At 42.6% G+C, this 22,695-nt stretch overlaps 1 protein-coding gene across 8 annotated transcripts in view; it reads right to left on the bottom strand.

Moving 5' to 3' along the window:
* The window catches only part of ZBTB38 (zinc finger and BTB domain containing 38), a 130,975-nt gene that overhangs the window by 71,719 nt on the left and 36,561 nt on the right, over positions 1-22,695 (bottom strand). For 2 of the 8 annotated variants that reach the window (XM_061167732.1, XM_061167733.1), the window contains exons 1-2: positions 4,776-5,179; positions 3,549-3,623 (exon numbers count right to left, since the gene is read on the bottom strand). The gene's annotated coding sequence lies outside the window, so the exon portion shown is untranslated. Of the gene's footprint in view, positions 1-3,548; positions 3,624-4,775; positions 5,180-22,695 lie in introns of those variants that run through there. The other 6 variants (XM_061167719.1, XM_061167722.1, XM_061167726.1 and 3 more) reach the window with 4 other exon arrangements.

Raw genomic sequence — 22,695 nt, 5'->3', positions numbered from 1 at the left:
GGAGCTTCCAGCCTCCTTCCATGGAGGCTTTCAAAGCCTCCTCTGGCCAATGCACTGGGAGCCCCATTGAATGCCAGGAAGCATCTTTTTTTGGCAGACAGATGGCTCAACTCTACTTTCTCTCATGGATCTCAGTGAATCCCAGGTCAAACCTGAGTAAGAGTAGAAGCTTCTTGGTTAGGCCCCTGGCCTAGGGGGCCTAACCTTTCCAAATGTCCTTGAAATTTTTACACCACGTGCTTTGGCTAGTTAGGAAATGGTGCTAAGGATTTCAGGTGCAAGTCAATTTAGAAAGACCAATAAATAAATAAATAAAATGATACTTGCAGTATTATTAGCAATATCAAAATTCAAATACCAATACTGATCATAAAGACAGTAATTGTTTTCATCAACCTAACTTGCCACATATTTTCCTAAGTTGTCCAAACCATTTCACATATATTACCTTACTTATTCTGACAGAACCTCAGCTTTACACATTTAAAAATACCATTTCGGAGGTGGGAGGAAGCTATAAAGTTCTGATGAAAACCAGAGGCTTGAGTTAAAAACAAAACCCTGAAGTCTTCAGTGCGGTGTTTTCCAACTGCGTTCTTGACAAGAAGTCAGGGGATTTCAGCATGAGAAAGCATGAAGCCCCATTACCATGAATGCTCAGCTTTGGTGACTGTGACGTGGCCTTATTGCAAAATCTCCCAAAGGGAGTAACAGAACATTCATAATGCTGACCCAGGGCAAGAGGGGGGCCTGTACTTCTATGCCCTGAAAAGTATAATACTTTTAACCTGGGGTTAAAAATAATCAACTGGTCTAAGCACTGCCTGCATCAGCCAACTGTGCCCAGACCCCATCTGAATCAATAGGCATGACCTAAACTCTGAAAAGACTATATAGCCTCACATTGAATTGTACCCCTCATATGAATTTGAGAATGGGAAAAAAAACAAACAAACGTATTATGTATATATTAAACTGAATCACCTCGCTATACATCAGAAACTAACACAACATTGCATAAATCAACTATACTTCATGGCAACCCACTCCAGCACTCTTGCCTAGAAAATTCCATGGATGGAGGAGCCAGGTGGGCTATAGTCCATGGGGTCACAAAGAGTCAGACATGCCTGAGTGACTTCACTCACTTCAACAAAAATTTTTAACCAAAATAAAATATAAAATTATAAGTTAAGGAAGCTTGAGAAAGTCTAACTTTTCCCATAATATCTACTTTGACGCATTTTTTAAAACGTTGAAGATCAAAGTATTTACAGTGTGCTCGTTACCCCTGCTTCACTGGTGGGTCTGTAGTGTTAACCTAGCATGCTGTAGCAACCCTGTGGAGGGGTTATGTTGATGGCAGTGAAATTTTGATTTGGTGGTGGCACACCTCTCTCTGCCACACTAGGCAGCTAGACATTAAAAATCAAGTTGACCCCAGCTCACTCCCTCACTCCTAAGTCAATTCCTGCATCCTAGTGCTTTGAGGAGTCATTCTCACATGGCAGTTGAAATTAACAACCTGTGACTAACAGTCTCCCCAGTGAATAGACCCTGACTCCTTTTCCTTCTTGACCATGGTCTTGGCCCCGCCCATCCTGGCAGACTCCTTTAGGCTTAGACACGTAGCAACAGATCATTCCCACTCTACTCCAGCTTTTGAAACCTGGTACTTGTTCTCAGCTTACTCCTTGTGGCTGCTCCCTAGTTGCAGGTCCTGGGCTCTCCCAGTCAACCAGGTCTTATCTTTAATTTTCTCCTCTAACCCAGCCAGCTCTCCACTCAGTAGGTTCTTTTGGGACCCACCAAACCAAGGAAATGGACTTTCAAAGGTTGAAGCATTTTTGCAACAAATCAGCTCATTCTTCTATCCCACTCCTCCTGATGTGAGGGGACTGGGCGGGGGCGAGGCAGCAGTAATAGGAGATGAGGCCAGGCTTTGAGAGCTGTGTTAAGTCAGTCAGTAGCTGGCCTCCCCACACAATGGACAATGTGTATTCTTCAGGGTGTGGGTGTGAGTGCCAGAAATGTCAAGTCCAGGAGTAAAATATAATCCAAAACCAAAGTGTCTAGCCAGATATTGACAATGAAACTAGAGAAGTAGGTACCAGGCAGCTCAGGCAAGGACTGGAAACCATTTTTATAGTATGTGTGCTGCTAAAGTGAGCACATGCAGCCCATTTTTATTGGAGATCTTTATGATGCCTTGTGGCCATCATAAAGGCACCACCATATGGTTTCTGATATTTTCCAGCAAGGGGGATACTGCACCAAGACCAACAATGATGAAAAGACTACATAACATATAAAATTAGATCAGGGTTCTTCAAACAGGGCTTATAACCTTACCACTCATGATTGCAGTAAATGTTTTGCAACTTTTCCTGAAAAGAAAAAGCTAGAACTATACATCAAATCCTTTGGGTAGCATTAATATCCTCAGCTGGAGCCTTTTTTAGTCTACTTTCCCATGTTTCTCTTATAACTTGGTTTCAGGATCCCATCTTGTCAGGAATTCTCCCCTCTACCTCCCAATATTAAAAATTATGCCAAGATCTGGAGCAGGGTAGCTTCCCAAAGCCCCCAGGAGCAAACAGAACTGTGAGCTAAAAAAAAAAAACAACAAAAAAAAACACAACCCACAAAGAGCTTTCTTAGTGACCACTAGGAGAACAGAATTCTATTGGATAATTCCTACAAGCATGACAGAGCCAGAATGGTCTTAAATCAAAAGGACCCTGGAGGGGGAAAAAGTCCGGGGAAGAATGCCCTTCGTGGTTCACTGGCCACTGGTGGCCTAGTGGTGCTTATGTAAAGGCTCAGCATTAGAACAGACAGTGGCATCTTGAAAAATCTGCTCTTTGCCCACTCTTTACCAAAAAGTGTCAGTTATATTCATATAATTCTAAATATCTGATCTCTTTTTACTTCCCCCACTGCTTCATTCTGCTACCCTATCTTTGAGCATCTCCAAGTTCCTCATTATGCCTTGCAGAGAGGATAACCTCTTCTTCAGAAACACTCCAGAGGTGTTACTGGGAAGTGGCTGCCTGCATCCAGGGACTACATTTCCCAGACCCCTTTGCAGTTAGATGTGGTCACGTGACTAGCATTTTAGCCAATAGAGTGTGAGTAGATGTGTCCTGGCCACTTCTAGGCAGGGGCCATAAAAATCTCTATGTGCACTTTTTCACACTCTTTTTCCTCCTCCACTGGGAAGTGGAAACAATCCCAGGTGACCTTTCAAACAACATATAGCAGGAGGTGGAGCCTCTCTCAACCTATGTCTCTGAATGAATGTGTGACCTCTACTGTTCCATGACCAAGAAATAAACTTCTGTTGTGTTTGAGTGATTATACCTTTTTCAGTCTATTATAGCAATTAGCCTATCTTAACTATTACTATTATCCTCTTTGATACAGCTGTTATCGTTGTGTGCAGAAGTCCCTGTGCCTTCTTCCTTTTCCCTGTACCTTACAACAAAATAAAAGAATAGATTTAGTCAACTAAATTCAAGCAGCCATTAGGGACAAATGACACTCACCAAATCAATGGTCACAGCGTTCAGATCTTATAGCCAGAAGAAGAGTGGTTTAGCAGAGCCTCACTTCAAGACAACCTGATATATTAAGATAAAATAAAAATTAAAATATAAGATCTACAAAACAGATGTATTAGCATGCAATGGTTAATCTTCAAAGGGTGTTGTCAGTTTACAAAGGAATCTGCCGCTCTTTTCCAGTAAGCGACAAGCTTCTCAATTACATTTATAACATAAGATACATTTTAACATACCCTTACCCCATCGTTATAAGACAGAATTTATAAAGAACAATTCTACTTGGCTAAGTAAGCTATACAAAGACTAGATAAAGACTCAGGAGATGACTTTGGATGCCAGGAGAACTGGGTATGAGTTCTATGTCTGTGTGCTCTGCAATTCTTACGAACATGTTAAAACTTTTCTCGTGGGAACTTAACTTTCTTGGGTAGAAACTTCCAGAGCTTGTAAAATTATAGGTTACACAAAGACTTAAGCTTGTTTCAGTGAAATTAAAACAGACATCAAAGATACATTATCATCAGACTCTGTGTTTCGTATCATCCCAGATGCAAATGGCACAGGCAGGAATGAAAACAAGCTCTCTGAAAACAGGGAGATGACACAGTGGAGGCGCACTCACTGGAACAACCACAGACAACCTGAAACACGCTGGGTATGGATGGCAGGTTGCGGTCATTTTCTTACCAGAGCTGCCAACTTTTAGCAGGTTAGGTGCAAAAATACCGCTTGACAGCACAGGGCACATATTTGCCTAGAATGGGGTTTATTTTTGTTTCTGATGACTTGGTATAAGATCCAGGAAACAAGCATTTCAGAACTCTGAACAAACATGCTGGCCGTCCAAAACAGAGCACTAGCGGGGAAGGACGAAGGGGAAACAGAACAAGAGGGGTGACGGCGAAAGGCACGATGTGGGCCCTTTCCACCAGAATTTGGCCTCACTCTGTGTGTGTGTGTGTGTGTGTGTGTGTGTGTCTTTTTTTTTTTTTTTTTTTTTTTTAGAGGAAATGCGTCCTGGTCTGGGCCTGTGGAGAAGAGAGAGATCAGAGAGGTCCCCTCGGTGCCGTGTTTGGAGGGTCTCCCCGATGCAGCCCCCGCACCCTCCCCCTGGGCTGGGGCCTGCCAGGTTGCAGGTGTCAGGGAACAAGATGGCGCCCCACAGTGAAGGGCGCGGTGTGAGGGGGTCTGGGGGCAGCCTTCACTTACTCCGAGGCGCTGGCTCCTCTGAAACCCAGACGCTGCCAATTCCCTGGGCTCAGGAGTTCTAACCGCCTTCTTGCTCTGGGTTCTTCACTTCTGGTCGAGATCAGCTTCACATATTTTTCTGATGATGTCACCCATTCTGACTTCCTACATTCTGAAAGTTGATCTATAAGTAAAACCTCCCGTGAGGCTTCAAAACAAAACAAAACAAAAAAAAAGCAGCAGCATGAAAGAAAAGCAAGGTGTGCTGTAGGACGATGGAGAGGAGGAGGAGAGAGGCAGTTGCCTCCTTATTTTGAGATTTGCTGCAGCCTGCGAGTGCCACTCCCCAGCCAGTTTCCTGGCTGCAGAGGGAGGCCAGTGGCCGGGCGTGGGTGACGTCAGGGCCAGGCCTGAGTCATCGCCAGCGGCCGGTCTGCCCTGCCACTCGGAGGGGGACAAAAGGAACCTTTGATGTCCAGAGGCCCTCCTCTCGGGACACTCGCCTGTACGAGCAGCAGGCCAGAACATTCCTGCCGCCTCCCCACCCCCGGCCGCCCTTCCTACTTCCGGAACCGTCCCAGGCAGATTCAGCAAGGCCTCCTCAGGGGACATCGCCCTCCTGCATGGCAGAGGCAAGGCCGCTCTCTGCCAAAGAAGAAGCAGGGGAGGGGGTTTCTCTGGGGATTTCTCACTGCACCCTTCGGCATCCCCCACCTCCCACTCCCCTGTGGTGCCACCGCACCCAGGGAGTCGCAGAGGTTCCAAAGGAGTGCGGGAAAGGTGGAAGGTGCCTGTCACCCTCCCTGGACCGCACACAGCGCTCCGTGTCTCCTCTCTGCCTTTGTGCCCTGACTCTGCGCCTCTGCACCCCGACCTCTGGGTGCCAGCGTGAGTTGGTGCTGCCTGATTCAAGGGGACTCCTCTCTTTCAGAGGGGGATTTCTATTCCAGTGCCTGCCACAGGGTGCAGTAAACGCACGGTGAACACATGAATGATAGTTTTAAAATAAAATCGTAGAAAACATGTATTGTGTACTTGTAGCGAATGTTGGCGCTTCTGGGCTAAGTGCTTTTACAAAGATTATTTCATTTATGGTTTTCATGACAAAACTAAGAGGCAGGTACTGTTATTAACCCCAGCTCTACAAATGAGGTGCTCAGAGAGATTAAGACACTTCTCTGAAGACTCACAGCTAGTTAGTGGCAGAGTCTAGATTGTCTGATGTCAAACCCTGTGTTCTCAAGCATGATGCTGAGTGGCTGAGCAAATGAAGGAATATAGACCAAGAGCAGCCTGTCCAGGTGAGTGGAAATGGGAGTATTGATGGGGCTTGAAACCTAATCCTACAGGGAAAGAGTGGAACAATTAGGTACCATCTGTCTACGGTAGGAGGCCTCAGCCTCTTCTGATGGGTCAACACCACTTCTGAGGCTTGGTGGGATACCCAGCGTGGCCAGGGGGGTAAGTCCAGTCAGGTCCAAGTGGCAGTGAGGAGCCAGGAGGTTTGGTGGCATGTGGTGACTGCAGGGTCTGAGATCACAGTGGACAGGAGCCGAGTCCTAGACTTGTCTTAATAGCCCTGTGGCCTCATGGGTGTGGGGGGGCGGGTGGGTGAGTGCAGCTCAAGGCACGAGCCTGGGGAAGACGTCAGGACGGGGAAGGGCTTTCCCTGGTGGTCCAGTGGCTAAGACCCTGTGCTCCCAATGCAGGGGGTCCAGGTTCAATCTCTGGTCAGGGAACTAGATCCTACGTTTCGCAACTTTTGCATGCTGCAACTAAAGATCCTGCATGCCACAACTAACACCCAGTGCATCCAATTTAAAAAAGAAAAGGGAAGACATGAGAGCATTCTCAAAGACCGCAAGACTTGGAGAACGTGTTGGAACTGCCATCTGGTTTCAAAGCACCAGGAGATGGGAGTGACAGGAGCCAGAACTGGATCTGACAGTGGCAGTCACAGCCCTGAGCACTGCCCTGCCAGGAATCAGCTGCCCTTCTGAGATGGAGTGAGAGTCCCGTTGGGAGCTGTGCTGGGCAACGGTGAGGAGGGCTGGCAAGAGGAGGACATCCGATGATGGGGCTATCCGGGCCCTGGATAAGAACGACCTTGGCGGTCCCTTCTCCCGCTGTGGCTCATAATGCTGTGGTTTGTACTTTTCTGTTATTCCAAGAGGAAGACAAAAGCCAGGACTTTTCAGCCCAGTGGGCAGTGGGCAGGGAGATGCTGGTGGCCTCAGTAAAGCCACTCCGTGGCTCTTCCTTCCACCGTGGGGCAGGGCATTCAGTCACGGGATCTCTCTCCTGGGCTCAGGAAATCAATGCCTCTGTTCGATGGGGACGTTGTGTTGTTACCTTGTTCCTGGAACCACTGCCAGTTGCCACTCTGAGGAATTACACCTGTGCTGCGGAGTCTGACTCCCCAGCCAGGTGGAATTAGCAGAAGTGAGTTTCAGAAGGGAGAAAGCCACATGCTTTGGATGGAGGGAATAGCAACAATGGACCGGGATCACTGTCAGCGTCCACACAGAGCCTGACCTTGGGCCGAGGAAAGCGCTGGAAGTTCCAGTCATTTTCTGGCACAGGTTTGCTGATTCTTTTCTTCTCTACAGAAAATGTCTCTGGGCACCTCCCTGTTGTTTCCCCAAAGGCTCAGTGGCCGTGCTTGATTCACATACACGGGTGTTTATGTCTCTAATTAGATGAACAGAGACTGATCATTTTTCCATTCTACCTTGTGGGATCAAGAAAATGTGAAGAGAAAGATAAAGCAAAGACGGAGAAACGATGAGTAGGCACCAAGTGAAATGCCGCTTGCATTGTTTGCTGTGGGGGTTGATTCTAACAGTGAGGATTAAATCAGAGAATTGGGCCAAACATCTATTTGGGGACACAGAGGTGTAAGTACACTGACACCCCTAACCTCTATCCCATCTGGAGAGCCCTCCTCTTCAGTGCAATAAATGCAGTTATATACTGGGAATTCAAAAACAAAAGCAAAGACTGAGAAGACTTATCTATACTTACTGCCTCCAATTTCTCTCATCTCAATACCTTTTTAAAAACATTTTTTTATGATTACAGTATAATTTTTATGTCAAAAAGTTAACCCACTTACAGTGTACACATCAATGGATTTTAGTCTATTCACAGAAGTGTGTGATCCATAACCTCATTTTTAAAAAGTATTTATTTATTTACTTAATTTACTTGGCTGTGCTGGGTCTTAGCTGCAGCATCCAAAACTCTTAGTTGCAGCATGTGGGATCTAGTTTCCTTACCAGAGATCAAACCTGGGCCCCCTGCAATGGAAGCATGGAGTCTTAGCCACTGGACCACCAGGGAAGTCCATATAACCTCATTTGAGAACATTTTTATCATCCCCAAAAGAACACTTGTGCCCAGTAGCAGTCATTCCTCATCTGCCTCAAATCCCAGCACTGGGCAAACACTAACCTTCTGTCTCTATAGATGTGCCTCTTCTGGACATTTTGTACACATGGAATCATGCAATATGTGACCTTTTGTGTTTGGCATCTTTCATTCAGCATAGTGTTCTTGAGGTTCGCCCATATTGTAGACTATATCAGTACTCCATTCCTTTTCATGCCCAAATAATATTCCATTGTGTGATTATACTACGTTTTGTTCATCCATACATCAGCTTATAAACACATTTTGAGTTGTTACAAATAATGTTGCCAAGAACATCTGAGTACAAGTTTTCATGTGGATATATGTTTTCATGTCTCTTGGGTGCATACCAAAGAGTAGAATTCCTGGGTCATAAGATAACTCTGTTTGACATTTTGAGGAACTGTTAAAGTGTTTCCCAAAGAGCTGTACCATTTAACATTCCCATCAGTGATGTGTGAGAACTCTGCTACTCCACATCCACACCAAAAATCTTATTGTCTGTCTTTTTGGATTTTAGCCATCCTACTAGGTATGACGTAGTATCTCATTTCTGTTTTGATTTGTATTACCCTAATAACAGAGTTTTGCCAAGGGAATGCACTCATCATAACAAACACCCTCTTCCAACAATACAAGAGAAGACTCTACACATGGACATCACCAGATGGTCAGTACTGAAATCACATTGATTATATTCTTACCCTAATAACAGAGTTTTGCCAAGGGAACGCACTCATCATAACAAACACCCTCTTCCAACAATACAAGAGAAGACTCTACACATGGACATCACCAGATGGTCAGTACTGAAATCACATTGATTATATTCCTTGCAGCCAAAGATGGAGAAGCTCTATACAGTCAGCAAAAATAAGACTGGGAGCAGACTGTGGCTCAGATCATGAACTCCTTATTGCCAAATTCAGACTTAAATTGAAGAAAATATGGAAAACCACTAGACCATTCAGGTATGACCTAAATCAAATCCCTTACAATTATACAGTGGAAGTGACAAATAGATTCAAGGGATTAGATCTGATAGACAGAGTGCCTGAAGAACTATGGATGGAGGTTCATAACATTGTACAGGAGGCAGTGATCAAGACCATCCCCAAGAAAAAGAAATGCAAAAAGGCAAAATGGCTGTCTGAGGAGGCCTTACAAATAGCTGAGAAAAGAAGAGAAGCTAAAGGCAAAGGAAAAAAGGAAAGAAGTACCCATTTGAATGTAGAGTTCCAAAGAATAGCAAGGAGAGATAAGAAAGCCTTCCTCAGTGATCAATGCAAAGAAATAGAGGAAAACAATAGAATGGGAAAGACTAGAGATCTCTTCAAGAAAATTAGAGATACCATGGTAACATTTCATGCAAAATGGGCACAGTAAAGGACAAAAATGGTGTGGACCTAATAGAAGCAGAAGATATTAAGAAGAGGTGGCAAGAAGACACAGAAGAATTATACAAAAAAAGATCTTCATGGCCCAGATAACCATGATTGTGTGATCAATCACCTAGAGCCAGATATCCTGGAATGTGAGGTCAAGTGGGCCTTAGGAAGCATCACTATGAACAAAGCTAGTGGAGATGATGGAATTCCAGTTGAGCGATTTCAAATCCTAAAAGATGATGCTGTGAAAGTGTTGCACTCAATATGCCAGCAAATTTGGAAAACTCAGCACTGGCGACAGGACTGGAAAAGGTCAGTTTTCATTCCAATCCCAAAGAAAGGCAAGGCCAAAGTATATTCAAACTACTGCACAATTGCACTCATTTCACATGATAGCAAAGTAATGTTCAAAATTCTCCAAGCCAATCTTCAAGAGTATGTGAACTGTGAACTTCCAGATGTTCAAGTTAGATTTAGAAAAGGCAGAGGAACCAGAGATCAAATTACCAACATCTGTTGGATCATCAAAAAAGCAAGAGAGTTCCAAAAAAACATCTATTTCTTCTATATTGATTACACCAAAGCCTTTGACTGTGTGGATCACAACAAAGTGTGGGAAATTCTTAAAGAGATGAGAATACCAGACCACCTTACCTGTCTCCTGAGAAATTTGTGTGCAGGTCAAGAAGCAACAGTTAGAACTGGACATGGAACAACAGGCTGGTTCCAAATTGGGAAAGGAGTACGTCAAGGCTGTATATTGTCACCCTGCTTATTTAACTTACATGCAGAGTACATCATGCGAAATGCTGGGCTGGATGAAGCACAAACTGGAATCAAGATTGCTGGGAGAAATATCAACAACCTCAGATATGCAGATGATACCACCCTATGGCAGAAAGCAAAGAAGAACTAAAAAGCCTCTTCATGAAAGTGAAAGAAGAGAGTGAAAAACCTGGCTTAAAGCTCAACATTTAGAAAACAAAGATTATGACATCTGGTCCCATCACTTCATGGCAGATAGATGGGGAAACAATGGAAACAGTGACAAACTTTATTTTTTGGGGCCCCAAAATCACTGCAGATGGTGACTGCAGCCATGAAATTAATAGATGCTTGCTCCTTGGAAGAAAAGCTATGACCAACCTAGACAGCATATTAGAAAGCAGAGACATCACTTTGCCAACAAAGGTCCATCTAGTCAAGGCTATGGTTTTTCCAGTGGTCATGTATGGATGTGAGAGTTTGACTGTATAGAAAGCTGAGCACCAAAGAATTGATGCTTTAGGAATGTGGTATTGGAGAAGACTCTTGAGAGTCACTTGGACAGCAAGGAGATCCAACCAGTCAGTCCTAAAGGAAATCAATCCTGAATATTCATTGGAAGGACTAATGCTGAAGCTGAACTTCAATACTTCGGCCACCTGATTTGAAGAACTGACTCACTGGAAAAGACCCTGATCTTGAAAAGATTGAAGGCAGGAGGAGAATGGGATGACAGAGGATGAGATGGTTGGATGGCATCACTGACTAGATGGACATGATTTTGAGCAAGCTCCGGGAGTTGGTGATGGACAGGGAAGCCTGGCGTGCTGCAGTCCATGAAGTCGCAAAGAATCAGACATGACTGAGTGACTGAACTGACTGACTCACCCTAATAACTAATAATGTTGAGCATCTTTTCATGAATTTATTGGCCATTTGTATAACTTCTTTGAAGAACTGTCTATACAAATATTTTATTGATTTTTAAATTAAATTATTTGTCTTTTTAATTAATATTTTATGTATAGGGATTCTTGATATATTCTGGATACAAAATTTTTATCAGACATATGTTCTACAAATACATATCCCTGTCTGTAGTTATTTCTTTTTCTTTATGGTCTTTGAAGGAGAAAAATATTTTAACTTTGATGAAATCTAACTTATCTACTCTTTTATCATTTGTGCTCTTGATGTCATACCTGAGAAACCACTGTCTAACCTAAGGTCATGAAGATTTACACCTGAGTTTTCTAAGAGTCTTAGTTCTTACCTCTGGGTCTATGTGCACATGCACGTGCTTGGTCGCCTCAGTCATGTCCAGCTCTTTGCGACCCTGTGGGCAGTAGCCCGCCAGGGTCCTCTGTCCATGGGATTCTCCAGCAAGAATATTGGGGTGTGTTGCCATGCTGTCCTCCAGGGAATCTTCCAGACATAGGGATGGAACCCACATCTCCTGCGTCTCCTGCATTGGAGGGCAGATTCTTTACTGCTGAGCCACCGGTGAAGCCCTCTAGATCTATGATTCACTTTATTTTTTATGTAAGGTAGAGATCCAAATTCACTCTTTTCACATGGGTGTCTATTTGTTCCAGAACCATTTGTTGAAAAGACTACTATCACCAGAATTCTGCACATCTAAAACTGATCTAAAATTCTAAAAAGTTATTTTAAAAATAGTCTATTCTTTCCCCCATTGAATTTTCTTGACCTTTGTCAAAAATCAACTGACCGTAAGTATTAGTTTATCTCTGGACTCTTCATTCTAGTCCATGGATCTAGATGTGTATTCTTACACCAGCAGCACACTGTTTTATTTACTGTAGCTTCATAAAAAGTTTGGAAATTAGTAAGTGTGAGTCTACATCTTTGTTCTTTTTCATGATGATTTTGGCTATTCTGAATCTTTGGCATTTCCATATGATTTTCAGGATTATCTTCTCAATTTCTGGAAAATATCCAGCTGGGATTTTGATGGAGATTGTATTCCACCTATAGATCAATTTGGGGAGTATTTGTCCAAATTTATTAGCTGCATGCCTTTAAGTTTACTTAGCCTATATCAGCCTCCTTTTCTAATCTGAAAAAAAAATCTCATGTGTCTTTAATGAAGATTAAAAGAGATAATGCTTATGCAACCTTACTGAAACCATTACCTATCTGGGCCAGTCTCAGGATGATGTTAGAGTCTGAGATATCCAGACTAGTCACCACAAAGAAATTTAGATTAATTTATATTCAATACTTGCATTTCTCTAACAGCATACAGAGCCCCCTGAAATTCTTCTTAATATCCTTTTTTCTCCTTGTATCCAAGCCCCTTATACCACACAGCTTCAGCCTCCCCTTCTCTCTCCCAAGCTCCGTACAAAGCTTTTTCTCCACCCCTAACCAACATTCCTCCAGTCCCTCTACTTCTGTCCAGTTCTCTTTCTGATGGGGCTGGAAAAGAAACTGGACAGGCAAAGCCAGAACTCATTTTAGTGAGTGGGAAGAAAGGAAAATCAGTGAGCACTAAGCTTAATTTATGTCCCACCATTCATATGAAGTGCTTGGTGCAAAGTCTAATGTATCAGAAGGGCTCAATAAATGTAGGGTTTTTACTTTTTGTTGTGATGGAGGTTACATCATGCCCACCTATACTTTATGATGATGGTGCAGGATTTCGATCAGGACCTCTGAGAATCCAGCCTGGACTCTAAGGACCAGGGCCCATCCTCACTCATGGAGGTGAATTTGAAATTGTTGCTCATTTTTTCTTCCTCCTCAAAGAATCAGCCCCTGGGAGAAGGCAAAAAGTTCACCTTTGAGGCTCCCTGGGTCATGTTTGGGAGTCATCTCTCTGTTTCCTCCCTCCCCTAGCACCAGGGCCCTCTGTTTCCTCCCCTCCTCCCATGAAAACTTCTGGTATAATATTTCTAAAACTGTAAGTCAGGACGCATTATCTACTGTGTCACAACTAGCATTGGTCTCAAGTGACAGAACAAAAGAAAACAGAAAATTTCCAAGTGTATCACACATCAGAATTTTGTTTCCGTTTTATAATGTGTGTGAGTTCGGTCACTCTGTGAAATGTATTTCTTATTGTGGTTCAGGTTTTTTTTTTTTTTTTAAGTTTAAAACAGTATTGGAGTAAGATCTTTCACTTTCATGAAGGTATTTATTGTCTCCTAAGAGCATAAAGTAACACCCTTCCAAGTAGCCTGTCCATTTTGACGGGGATTGTAACCCTGTGTTCCATCAGCAGTAAAGGATTTGGAGACACTGAAGCCTTCTCCTGTAATTTATGAGACTTTGGGGGAGGAGTATCTTCAGTAGCCTGTGTGACCTGCTCTCACCTGGCTCCTTCACTGCAACCAGCCTCCCCAGCAGGCTACCTCTTAGCCATCACCTCTTCTCACTCCCACAGTATGGGCAAATCCACACCCTGGACTTGCATGGGGGTTTCTATTTTCAAAACTCTTTCATTTACTCCATCTCATTTGATTCTTACAACCATCCCATGAAGCTGGCAGGTCAGATCCAATCCATACTTGACCTTAGTATGGAACCTAAAGCAAGTAACTTCTCAGCCTATCTCCTCAGCTTTCTTACATATAACCAGAAAGGTTAAGAGACTTGGCCAACATCACACAGCCTGGAAGTGGCAGGACCAGGAAGCGAACTAGATCTTTCACCTCTTAGTCTCCTTGTCCCATAGACTCTCCTCACCGAGACACATAATTTCTTTTTAGTGATGTGATTCATCTAACTGCCTTACAAACAACGTGGGAAAAGCAAAGAACATTTTGCACTCTTCCACCATATCTAACAACACGACTTTTATCGCACAGAGGAAAAGACAAATAGCTCTTCATGCCTCGTGGTTAAGGGTTATCACTCTCGACATCAAAGGCTATTTATTAGAGACCGGGGCGTTGAGAACGGAGACAGCAAAGTCCCCCGAGGGGAAAACAAGTTTCCCTGTGTGCTCTGTTTTGTCCTTTGAATTGCAGAGTGCTCCCTCTAGTGGCGCTGGAGAAAACAGCTTCTGGAAAGCGTATTTATAGATTCCACTTTGTTGTGATTAGAGAATGCTGGTGCTTAGTGGGAGCATGGACAGCACTTGTTTCAAGGTCTCCCTTCAATGATGAGAAATTGAGGACTAGAGCAGTGGTTCTCAACTGGGGTGATTCTGCCCCCAGGAAACATTCGGCAGCGTCTGTAGACGTTTTTGGCTGTCTTTTGTTTGGGGTTAGGGGGATGCTACTGTCATGGATATGTAGAAGCCAGGGATGCTGCTAAAAATCCTATAATACACAGGACAGCTCCCCACCTCCCCCAACAAAGAATCATCTAGTCCCAAATGTCAGTAGTGCTGAGGTGGATCAGAGATACGGTGTGACCCTCCCAAGAACTTGCAGCTTCCCCCACTTTATTAAGATATAATTGACACGTAAACAAAGACTTGTAGTTTATTCACAGTTTTCAGCAGCTTAGGCTAATTGCTCTCTTTCATTTTTTTAAGGTATTTTTAAAATTAGAATAGAGAGAAATACAAGAGCAATACATGCTTATAATTAAAAGCAAAGTAATAAAAGACTTTCCATCATTCTTTCACATAATCAATGTTAACATCCTTGGTGGTTTATTAGGAGGGACTATATTAAAATGCCAACTTCAGATCACTTCTGATTTACAAAAATGGCAATGTCCTATGGTAATACTTAATATTCATCCACTTCTCCATGTGCTCATCAAGGCAAGCCTCAATCCACATACGGAGGATTCTTTTAAATCTGCTTGTTGTATACAAAAGCTGGGTTGCTTCACAACTTGCTTTTGTAATTTAGTAAATTCTGAATCTCTCTTCAGATCAAAAATAAGGATCTCCTGGAGACTTCCCTGGTCATCCAATGGTTAAGACTCCTCTCTTCCACTGGAAGGGGCACAGGTTCAATCCCTGGTTGGGGAACTAAGATGCTGTATGCCACGTGGCACACCACAAAAATAAGTAAATGGAAATAATCTATTTATAATATATTATTGTATATGTCATATTATATATATTATAATCATCTCCTGTTTGTTTCCAGAAGTTGGAGATGCTGAGTAACCACGGACTCCAAGAAACTTGAAGTGAAGTAAAGTGAAAGTCGCTCAGTTGTGTCTGACTCTTTGCAACCCCATGGACTATACAGTCCGTGGAATTCTCCAGGCCAGAATATTGGAATGGGTAGCCTTTTCCTTTTCCAGGGGATCTTCCCAACCCAGGGATTGAACCCAGGTCTCCTGCATTGCAGCAGATTCTTTACCGGCTGAGCCACAAGAGAAGCCCGAGAATACTGAAGTGGGTAGCCTATCCCTTCTCCAACGGGTCTTCCCGACCCAGGAATCGAACCAGGATCTCCTGCATTGAAGGCCGATTCTTTACCAACTGGGCTATCAGAGAAATCCCATTCAACTAATTTAGATGGCCTATAACAGAGGATGAGATGGTTGGATGGCATCACCGATGCAATGGACATGAACTTGGGCAAACTCCAAGAGATGATGGTAAGGGACAGGGAGCCTGGCATGCTGCAGTCCATGGAGTCACAAAGAGTTGGATTCTACTGGGTGACTGGACAACAACAACAAAAATGACCCTGCCTCACATGGCAGGGCTTTAATCTCTCTCTGATGGTAGCAAGTTCACTCTTGTGGAGTCTGGCTCAGGATTAGGATCTTCTGTAACATGCTATCTAACTAGAAATAAATAATGTCCTTTTGTTGTTGTATTAATTATTACAGATACTTTCTAGTTATAGCAGGTAATACTGGTTTTCAATTGATTGTGGTGCAATAAAACTTTATTTCCTAGCAAATTCCAAAATGTACTGGTCAGTTTTATATGCCAACTTGACTGGATCACAGGGTGCCCAGATATCTGGCTAAACAATATTTCCGAGTGTGTCTGCGAGTATGTTTTAGATGAGATTAGCATTTCAGTTGGTAGACTGAATGAAGTAGATGGACTTCCCTGGTGTGGTTCATGGGCGGTGTGATTGAGTGTCAATCAGTTGAGGGCGTGACTGCTACATCAGGGTGGAGACAGGGAGAATCTGGCCTCTCTCCGTCTTCCTGCTTGAGTTGAGCCATCAGTATTCTCCTGCCCTTGGACTGAGATGTACACTAGGGGCTCTCCTTGTTCTCAGGACTATGCCACTGGCTTTCCTGGGGCTACACCTTAAAGATGATGTAGGGGACTTCTTGGCCCCTGTAATTGTGTGACCAATTCCTTGTAATAAATCCTCTCTGTCTCTGTCTGGTTCTCTGTCTCTTTCTGTCTCTCTGTCTCTATATGTGTATATATATGTGTGTGCACCTATGTATATATATATATATATATATACACACACACATATATATCTCCTATTAGTTCTATTTTTCCGGAGCCAACTCAAATAAGATTGTTTTAATGAGAGACTTCTCTGGTGGTCCACTGGAATCCACCTTGCAATGCAGGACTTGGGTTCGATCCCTGGTGAGGGAGCTAAAATCCCACATACCATGGAGGAACTAAGCCAGTGCATGGCACCCGAGTCTGTGAACTACAATGAAAGATCAGCATGATGCAATGAGAGTGCCACAACTAAGACCCCACGTGGCCAAATAAATAAATATTTTTTTTGAAAGAATGTTTTAATGGCATGAGGTGCATTCAAGCTTGGGAAAGCGTAATCTAACTCATTCTTGGTATGGCCAATCATATGTTGCTCATTCATTCTGGTAGACTGAGCTTTCCCCCAGGTATTTCTGTTTGTTTTGCCACTAGAGCAATGCTGCAATAAATATCCTTCCATTTATACTGTCATACTTTTACTCCTGTGGAATAGGTTGTCCAAATGAGATTGTTGACTCAAATGTTTTGTGTGTATTTTTAAGTTTAATAGATATTTACAGATTGTTTTTTAAAAAGCTGAAGCAAGTCATACTCCTACCAGCAACATACGAGATGAAATATCCTCTCACACCTTTGCCATCATTGGGTATTATCACACTTTTTAGGTTTTACTCATCTGATGGGTAAAATTTGGCATCTTGTTTTTGTTTTAATTCGCATTTTCTTGACTCTAAGTATAGTTATTAAGAGCACAGAGTCTGAAGCCAAAATGCTGACACTTAATGGCTGTATTTCCTTAACTAAGATTCTTAATTCTTTTCACATTTGTCAAACGGAGATAAAGCACCCGTCACAGGGTTGCTATGAAGATTACATAAGTAACTTGATGTAAAGCTCTATGAACAGTGACTGGATTATAGTGATAACTATATAGGTATTAGTATTATGGGTGAGTGTGAATACCTTTTAGTAATTTTATTGATCATTTGTATGTCTCCTTAGTGAATTGCCTTTCTGTATCCTTTGCCTATTTTTCTGTTGATTTGTTCTTTTCTTATCAATTTGCAGGTGCTCTTTTATATCAGGTATTTTAGGCACATATTAGCTGTGTGTTGCAAATACATACTTTTCTCTACTTTATCATTGATCTTTTGATGCTATGTGTAGTGTATTTTAACATATCCAACACATTTAAATCTGTCACCAAATGCTTTCTCTTATGGCTTTTGTGCTTTTTGTCTTCTCTAAGATCTCTTTGGTTTTTAATGTTAAGCAAATGCAGTCCTGGGCTTCCCTGGTGGCTCAGTGGTAAAGAATCTGCCTGCCAATGCAGGAGACACGGGTTCCATCTCTGATCCAGGAAGACCCCACACGCAGTGGAGAAAGTAAGCCCATGTGCCACAACTACTGAGCCTGTGCTGTAGAGCCCGTGCTCCACAAGAGAAGCCACAGCAACGAGAGGCCCTCGCATCATGACTGGAGGGTAGCCCCCACTCGCCGCAACCAGAGAAAAGCCCGTGCACGGCAACAAAGACCCAGCACAGCCAGAAATAAATAAATAAAATTAGAAACAAACAGAAAAACAAATGCACTCCTAATTTTGAAATATATTTTCAATTATTTTTACTCCATTATTTAAATCTCCACGATTATGACCTATGGTAGTGAGAACAAAAGCCACAAGTGAATATCTAATAAGTTATCCTGCTATCCACAAGAGTCTTTGCGTCTTGAAGAACACTTTTCATTTGATCTTGTTGCCCAATCTCTCTCCTGCTTTCTGTTTAAAAGGTTTTGTACTTTTTCTTTTGTTATTTTTTACCATCTATCTCTTTTCTCAAAGCTCTGCAATCTACTACCTTCTTCTGACCTCTTTCTAGAAGATGATAATTAAAGATATACAACATAATTAAGGGCTTCTCTGGTTGCTCAGCTGGTAAAGAATCTACCTGCAATGCAGGAGACCCCAGTTTGATCCCTAGGTCAAGAAGATCCCCTGGAGAAGGGATAGGCTACCCACTCCAGTGTTCTTGCCTGGAGAATTCCATGGACAGAGGAACCCAGCAGGCTACAGTCCATGGGGTTGGAAAGAGTTGGACATGACTGAGCGACTTTCACTTTCACTTTTTCACTTTCAGTAACCAAGAACCAATGCCATCACCTTTTTCTTGGTCTTCGTCCTTCTTGACCTCACTGTGCCACTTGGCTGTCCTGGTCACTGCCATCTTCAGGAAAGACTGTCCTTTGTTGGACTAAGAATGCTGCTCCATCCTGAGTCTTCTTTGGCCCTTGTAGCAATCATTGTTGTTTGCCTGCCCCAAAGTATCCCCCCTCTCTCTTCCTTCTTGATGGCAGAGACCACCACCCATCATAGAAGATGACAATGTCAGACAAGCACATTTTCAGCATACCCAAGCTGAGGCATGGATATGTGCTGTGGTCCTGACAGTGGTCCATGAGTGAAAGTCTGTGGGGTAGGCTACAGGGGAAAAGTTTGCTCTCTTTAAAAAACAAAATGCATGCTTCTGTAAGCAACTATATGAAGAAGTGATAGCTTGAAAAGCAACAAGATGTCCTGTAACAATGAGGAGAAAAGTCAGAGCATAAAAGCTGCTATTCTAAAATGATAGAGAGAAAGATAGAAGAATGTGGGTCCTTGGCAACACTGGTAAGCCATGAACCAATCTAGAAATGCCCATCTCCATATTTCCTGTGAGTAAGATAATATGTTCCTGTTATTTAAGTTGTTTAGCTCCATGTCTTCTGCTTGAAGCTAAAATTTCCTTATTGAGTGCTCACATGACCCAGAAACAGCTATTCATTCAATTGGCTCTCCTTGACCTTCCAGCCCCTTTCCACTATCTGCATCTAGAACATTCTCTCTAAAGAGCCACTTTGATAGGAGAATTCTGTGGCTCAAACCATCAATGGTAATATTATGCCAAGCAGAAAAAGCCAGTTACTGAAGACCACATATTATATGATTCCTTTCATATGAAATGTCCAGAACAGAGATTAGTGGTTTCTTAGGCCTGGAATGGGGATGGAGGGTTAAGAGGTGACAGGCAAAGAGTATGATGTTTCTTCTTTTTTCTTTTCTTTTTTCTTGCCACATTGCAAGATTTGTGGGGTCTTGATTCCCTGACAAAGGTTCAAACCTGTGCCTCTTGCATTGGAAGTGTGAAGCCTTAACCACTGGACCACCAGGGAAGTCCCTAAGGTTTCTTTCTGAAGTGATGCAAATGTTCTAAAATTTGACTGTGATGCTGTTGGACATATCCGTGAATGTATTGAAAACCACTGAATTATACATTTTTAAATAGATGAATTGTATGGTATATGAATTGTATCTCAATAAAGCTATTAGGAAAAAAAAAAAAAAAAAAAACAGCCATTAGTGGTGATCCATTACTTAGAGAGTAAAAAGCACAAATTCGTTACCCTAGCATTCCAGGCCCTTCACCCTGCAGGCTCAAACTACAGTCTAACTTAATCCTTTGCCACTTTCATATAAGCTAGACTATTAAACAGATCATGAGTGGTTCCTGAAAAGTGACCCGTGCTTTTCTGCTTCTCTGTCTTTGCTCCTGTGTTCCTTTGGCCTAGAACGGCCTTTCTCATCACCCTGGTCTCTTAAAGTTTAACTTGCTTTCAAGGTCCGGTTCAAATGTTCTCCCTCATTTTCCCAGGCAGAAATGCCCCTTGCTCCTCTGAATTCACAGAATTCAATATACTTCATGTGGTGTTTATCTGTCTCATTTGCAGGCTTATGGACACACAACCTTACTGACTGTATTAGCACCACAGTTTCCAAATCAAAAGTTGGGTGGAAATACTCTCTTAGTAAGAAAGTGTCCTGCGGGCTTCCCCGGTGGCTCAGTGGTAAAGAATCCGCCTGCCAGTGCAGGAGACGTGGGTTTGATCTCTGGCCTAGGAAGAGCCCACAGCTAAACCCATGTGCCACAACTATTGAGCCTGTGCTCTAGAGCCTGGGAGCCACAACTCCTGAAGCCCGTGACAAGAGAAGTCACGACAATGAAAAGTCAAGCACAGCAACCATAGAGCAGCCCCAGCTCATCATGACTAAAGAAAAGCCTCAGGAGCAACAAAGATCCAGCACAGCCAAATCAATCAATACTATTTTTTTTTTATAAAAAATAAATAAAGACTCTTTAAAAAAAGAAAGAAAGAATACTGCAAATCAGGACCATTTTAGGAAGTTTAAATTATGGGATTGCCATAATAGTCTTCCCACTAGAGTGGATGATCTTTGCTGGACATAGACGCTGCTCATCCTTTTGCCTCTTTGCAGAGTGGATGTCTCTCAGGTGGATGAGAGAGCTTGGTTTCCCTTTTGCTTCACGATGCACAGAAAAATGGAGTTAGGTGCTTATAATGAGTGGTCTGTGTCAAAGAATGGTCTGGTGATTAGTGACCCCTATGTTTTATGCCAAATAAATAAAAGCTAGATTGAAGATACAAACATTTTTAAAGACTATGAAAGTAGAAAAAATTAAAAAAATTAAAAAAAAATATTTTTATAAACCCCATGATGCAGGTGGTGGTGGTGGTAGTCACACAATCGTGTTTCACTCTTTGTGACCCCGTGGACTGAAGCCCGCCAGGCGCCTCTGTCCATGGGATTCTTCAGGCAAGAATATTGGAGTGGGTTGCCATTCCCTTCTCCATAAGATGCAGGAGGACTTTCTAAATAAATCATAAAATCCCAGATATCATGAAGAAAGTCATACCATGATGACTTTCTATGAAAACCCAAGCCTTCAGGATGGCAAAAGACACCATAAAAAGTTAGACAAATGGCAGACCCTGAGAAGATATTTTCAAGAGCTATACCAGTTAAAAGATGTATATCAGTACTAGCTAAAAAAAAAATGCATGAAAAAAGGGCAGAGAATATGAACAAATGATTCATAGAAAAGATAGAAGTAGCAAATAGAATATGAAATATGCTTAACATCATTAGCATCAGGGAAATGGAGACAATGAATGCATGAGGGTCATTTGCCTGTCAGATGGACCAACATGGAAAAGATTGAGACCACCCAAAACTGTCAGGTGTATAGAGAAAAGATCAAACATATAGAAGTGTTGCATACATATATTTTAATACATATAATTTTTAAAGAGCAATTCGGTAGGATCTAATTATTTCTGCCCTGAACAGGTATTATTCATAATTCCACAATCAACTTTTAAAAACTCATTCTTGATAACTAATGAAGGGAATCTCAGATCCTTCCTATCCCAGTTTCCCCATTCTAAGAGGCTTATAGAGAACACTTTTTTTTTTTTAATGTGAACCATTTTTAAAGTCTTTGTCAAATTTGTTACATTGTTTCTGTTTTATCTTTTTTTTTTTTTTTTGGCCAGGAGGCATGTGGGATCTTAACTTCCTGACCAAGGATCAAACTCATTCCTCCTGAACTGGAAGAAAATCTTAAGCATTGGATTGCCAGGGAAGTCCCCTAGAGCACACTTTTAAAGATAATTTTCTGTTGCTTACAACTGAATAAGGAACCCTGACAGTGAATACTGTCTTTAAAAGTCCTACTCTATCTCTTTAAGTGAGAATCTAATTTTAAAATTCTCCTTTGTTTGCCTGAACTGATACTAGCCATATTCCCTGGTTACTTCTTAACATGGTGCAGGACCAACTGACTGACTCTACGAGCAGGGGCAAGGGCTGGTGCGGGGGATGGGGGGTAGATGGGGGGCAGGGAGTGAAGGAGAAAGGGAGGGGTGGATGGGGGGAGCAACTATGTCCTGATTCCCTTCCGCCTGGCCTCCCTTGATCAAGGGTCAGTTGAATGAATGCTTTTCATTTTTCTGCTGTTGGTTTCCCTGCTTTAATATAATGTTGGGTCTCGGGTTAGAGTTTTATAATCTTTCTTGTTGCTTAGTTGCTAAGTTGTGACCGACTCTGCAATCCCATGGACTGTAGCCATCCAGGCTCCTCTGTCCATGGGATTCTCCAGGCAAGAATACTGGAGTG

This window comes from Dama dama, chromosome 19 (assembly GCF_033118175.1).
Source record: "Dama dama isolate Ldn47 chromosome 19, ASM3311817v1, whole genome shotgun sequence".
In the NCBI taxonomy this organism is placed as follows: domain Eukaryota; kingdom Metazoa; phylum Chordata; class Mammalia; order Artiodactyla; family Cervidae; genus Dama; species Dama dama.
The sequence above is the reverse complement of the archived record's forward strand: the minus strand, read 5'-3'. Positions and strand labels throughout refer to the sequence as shown.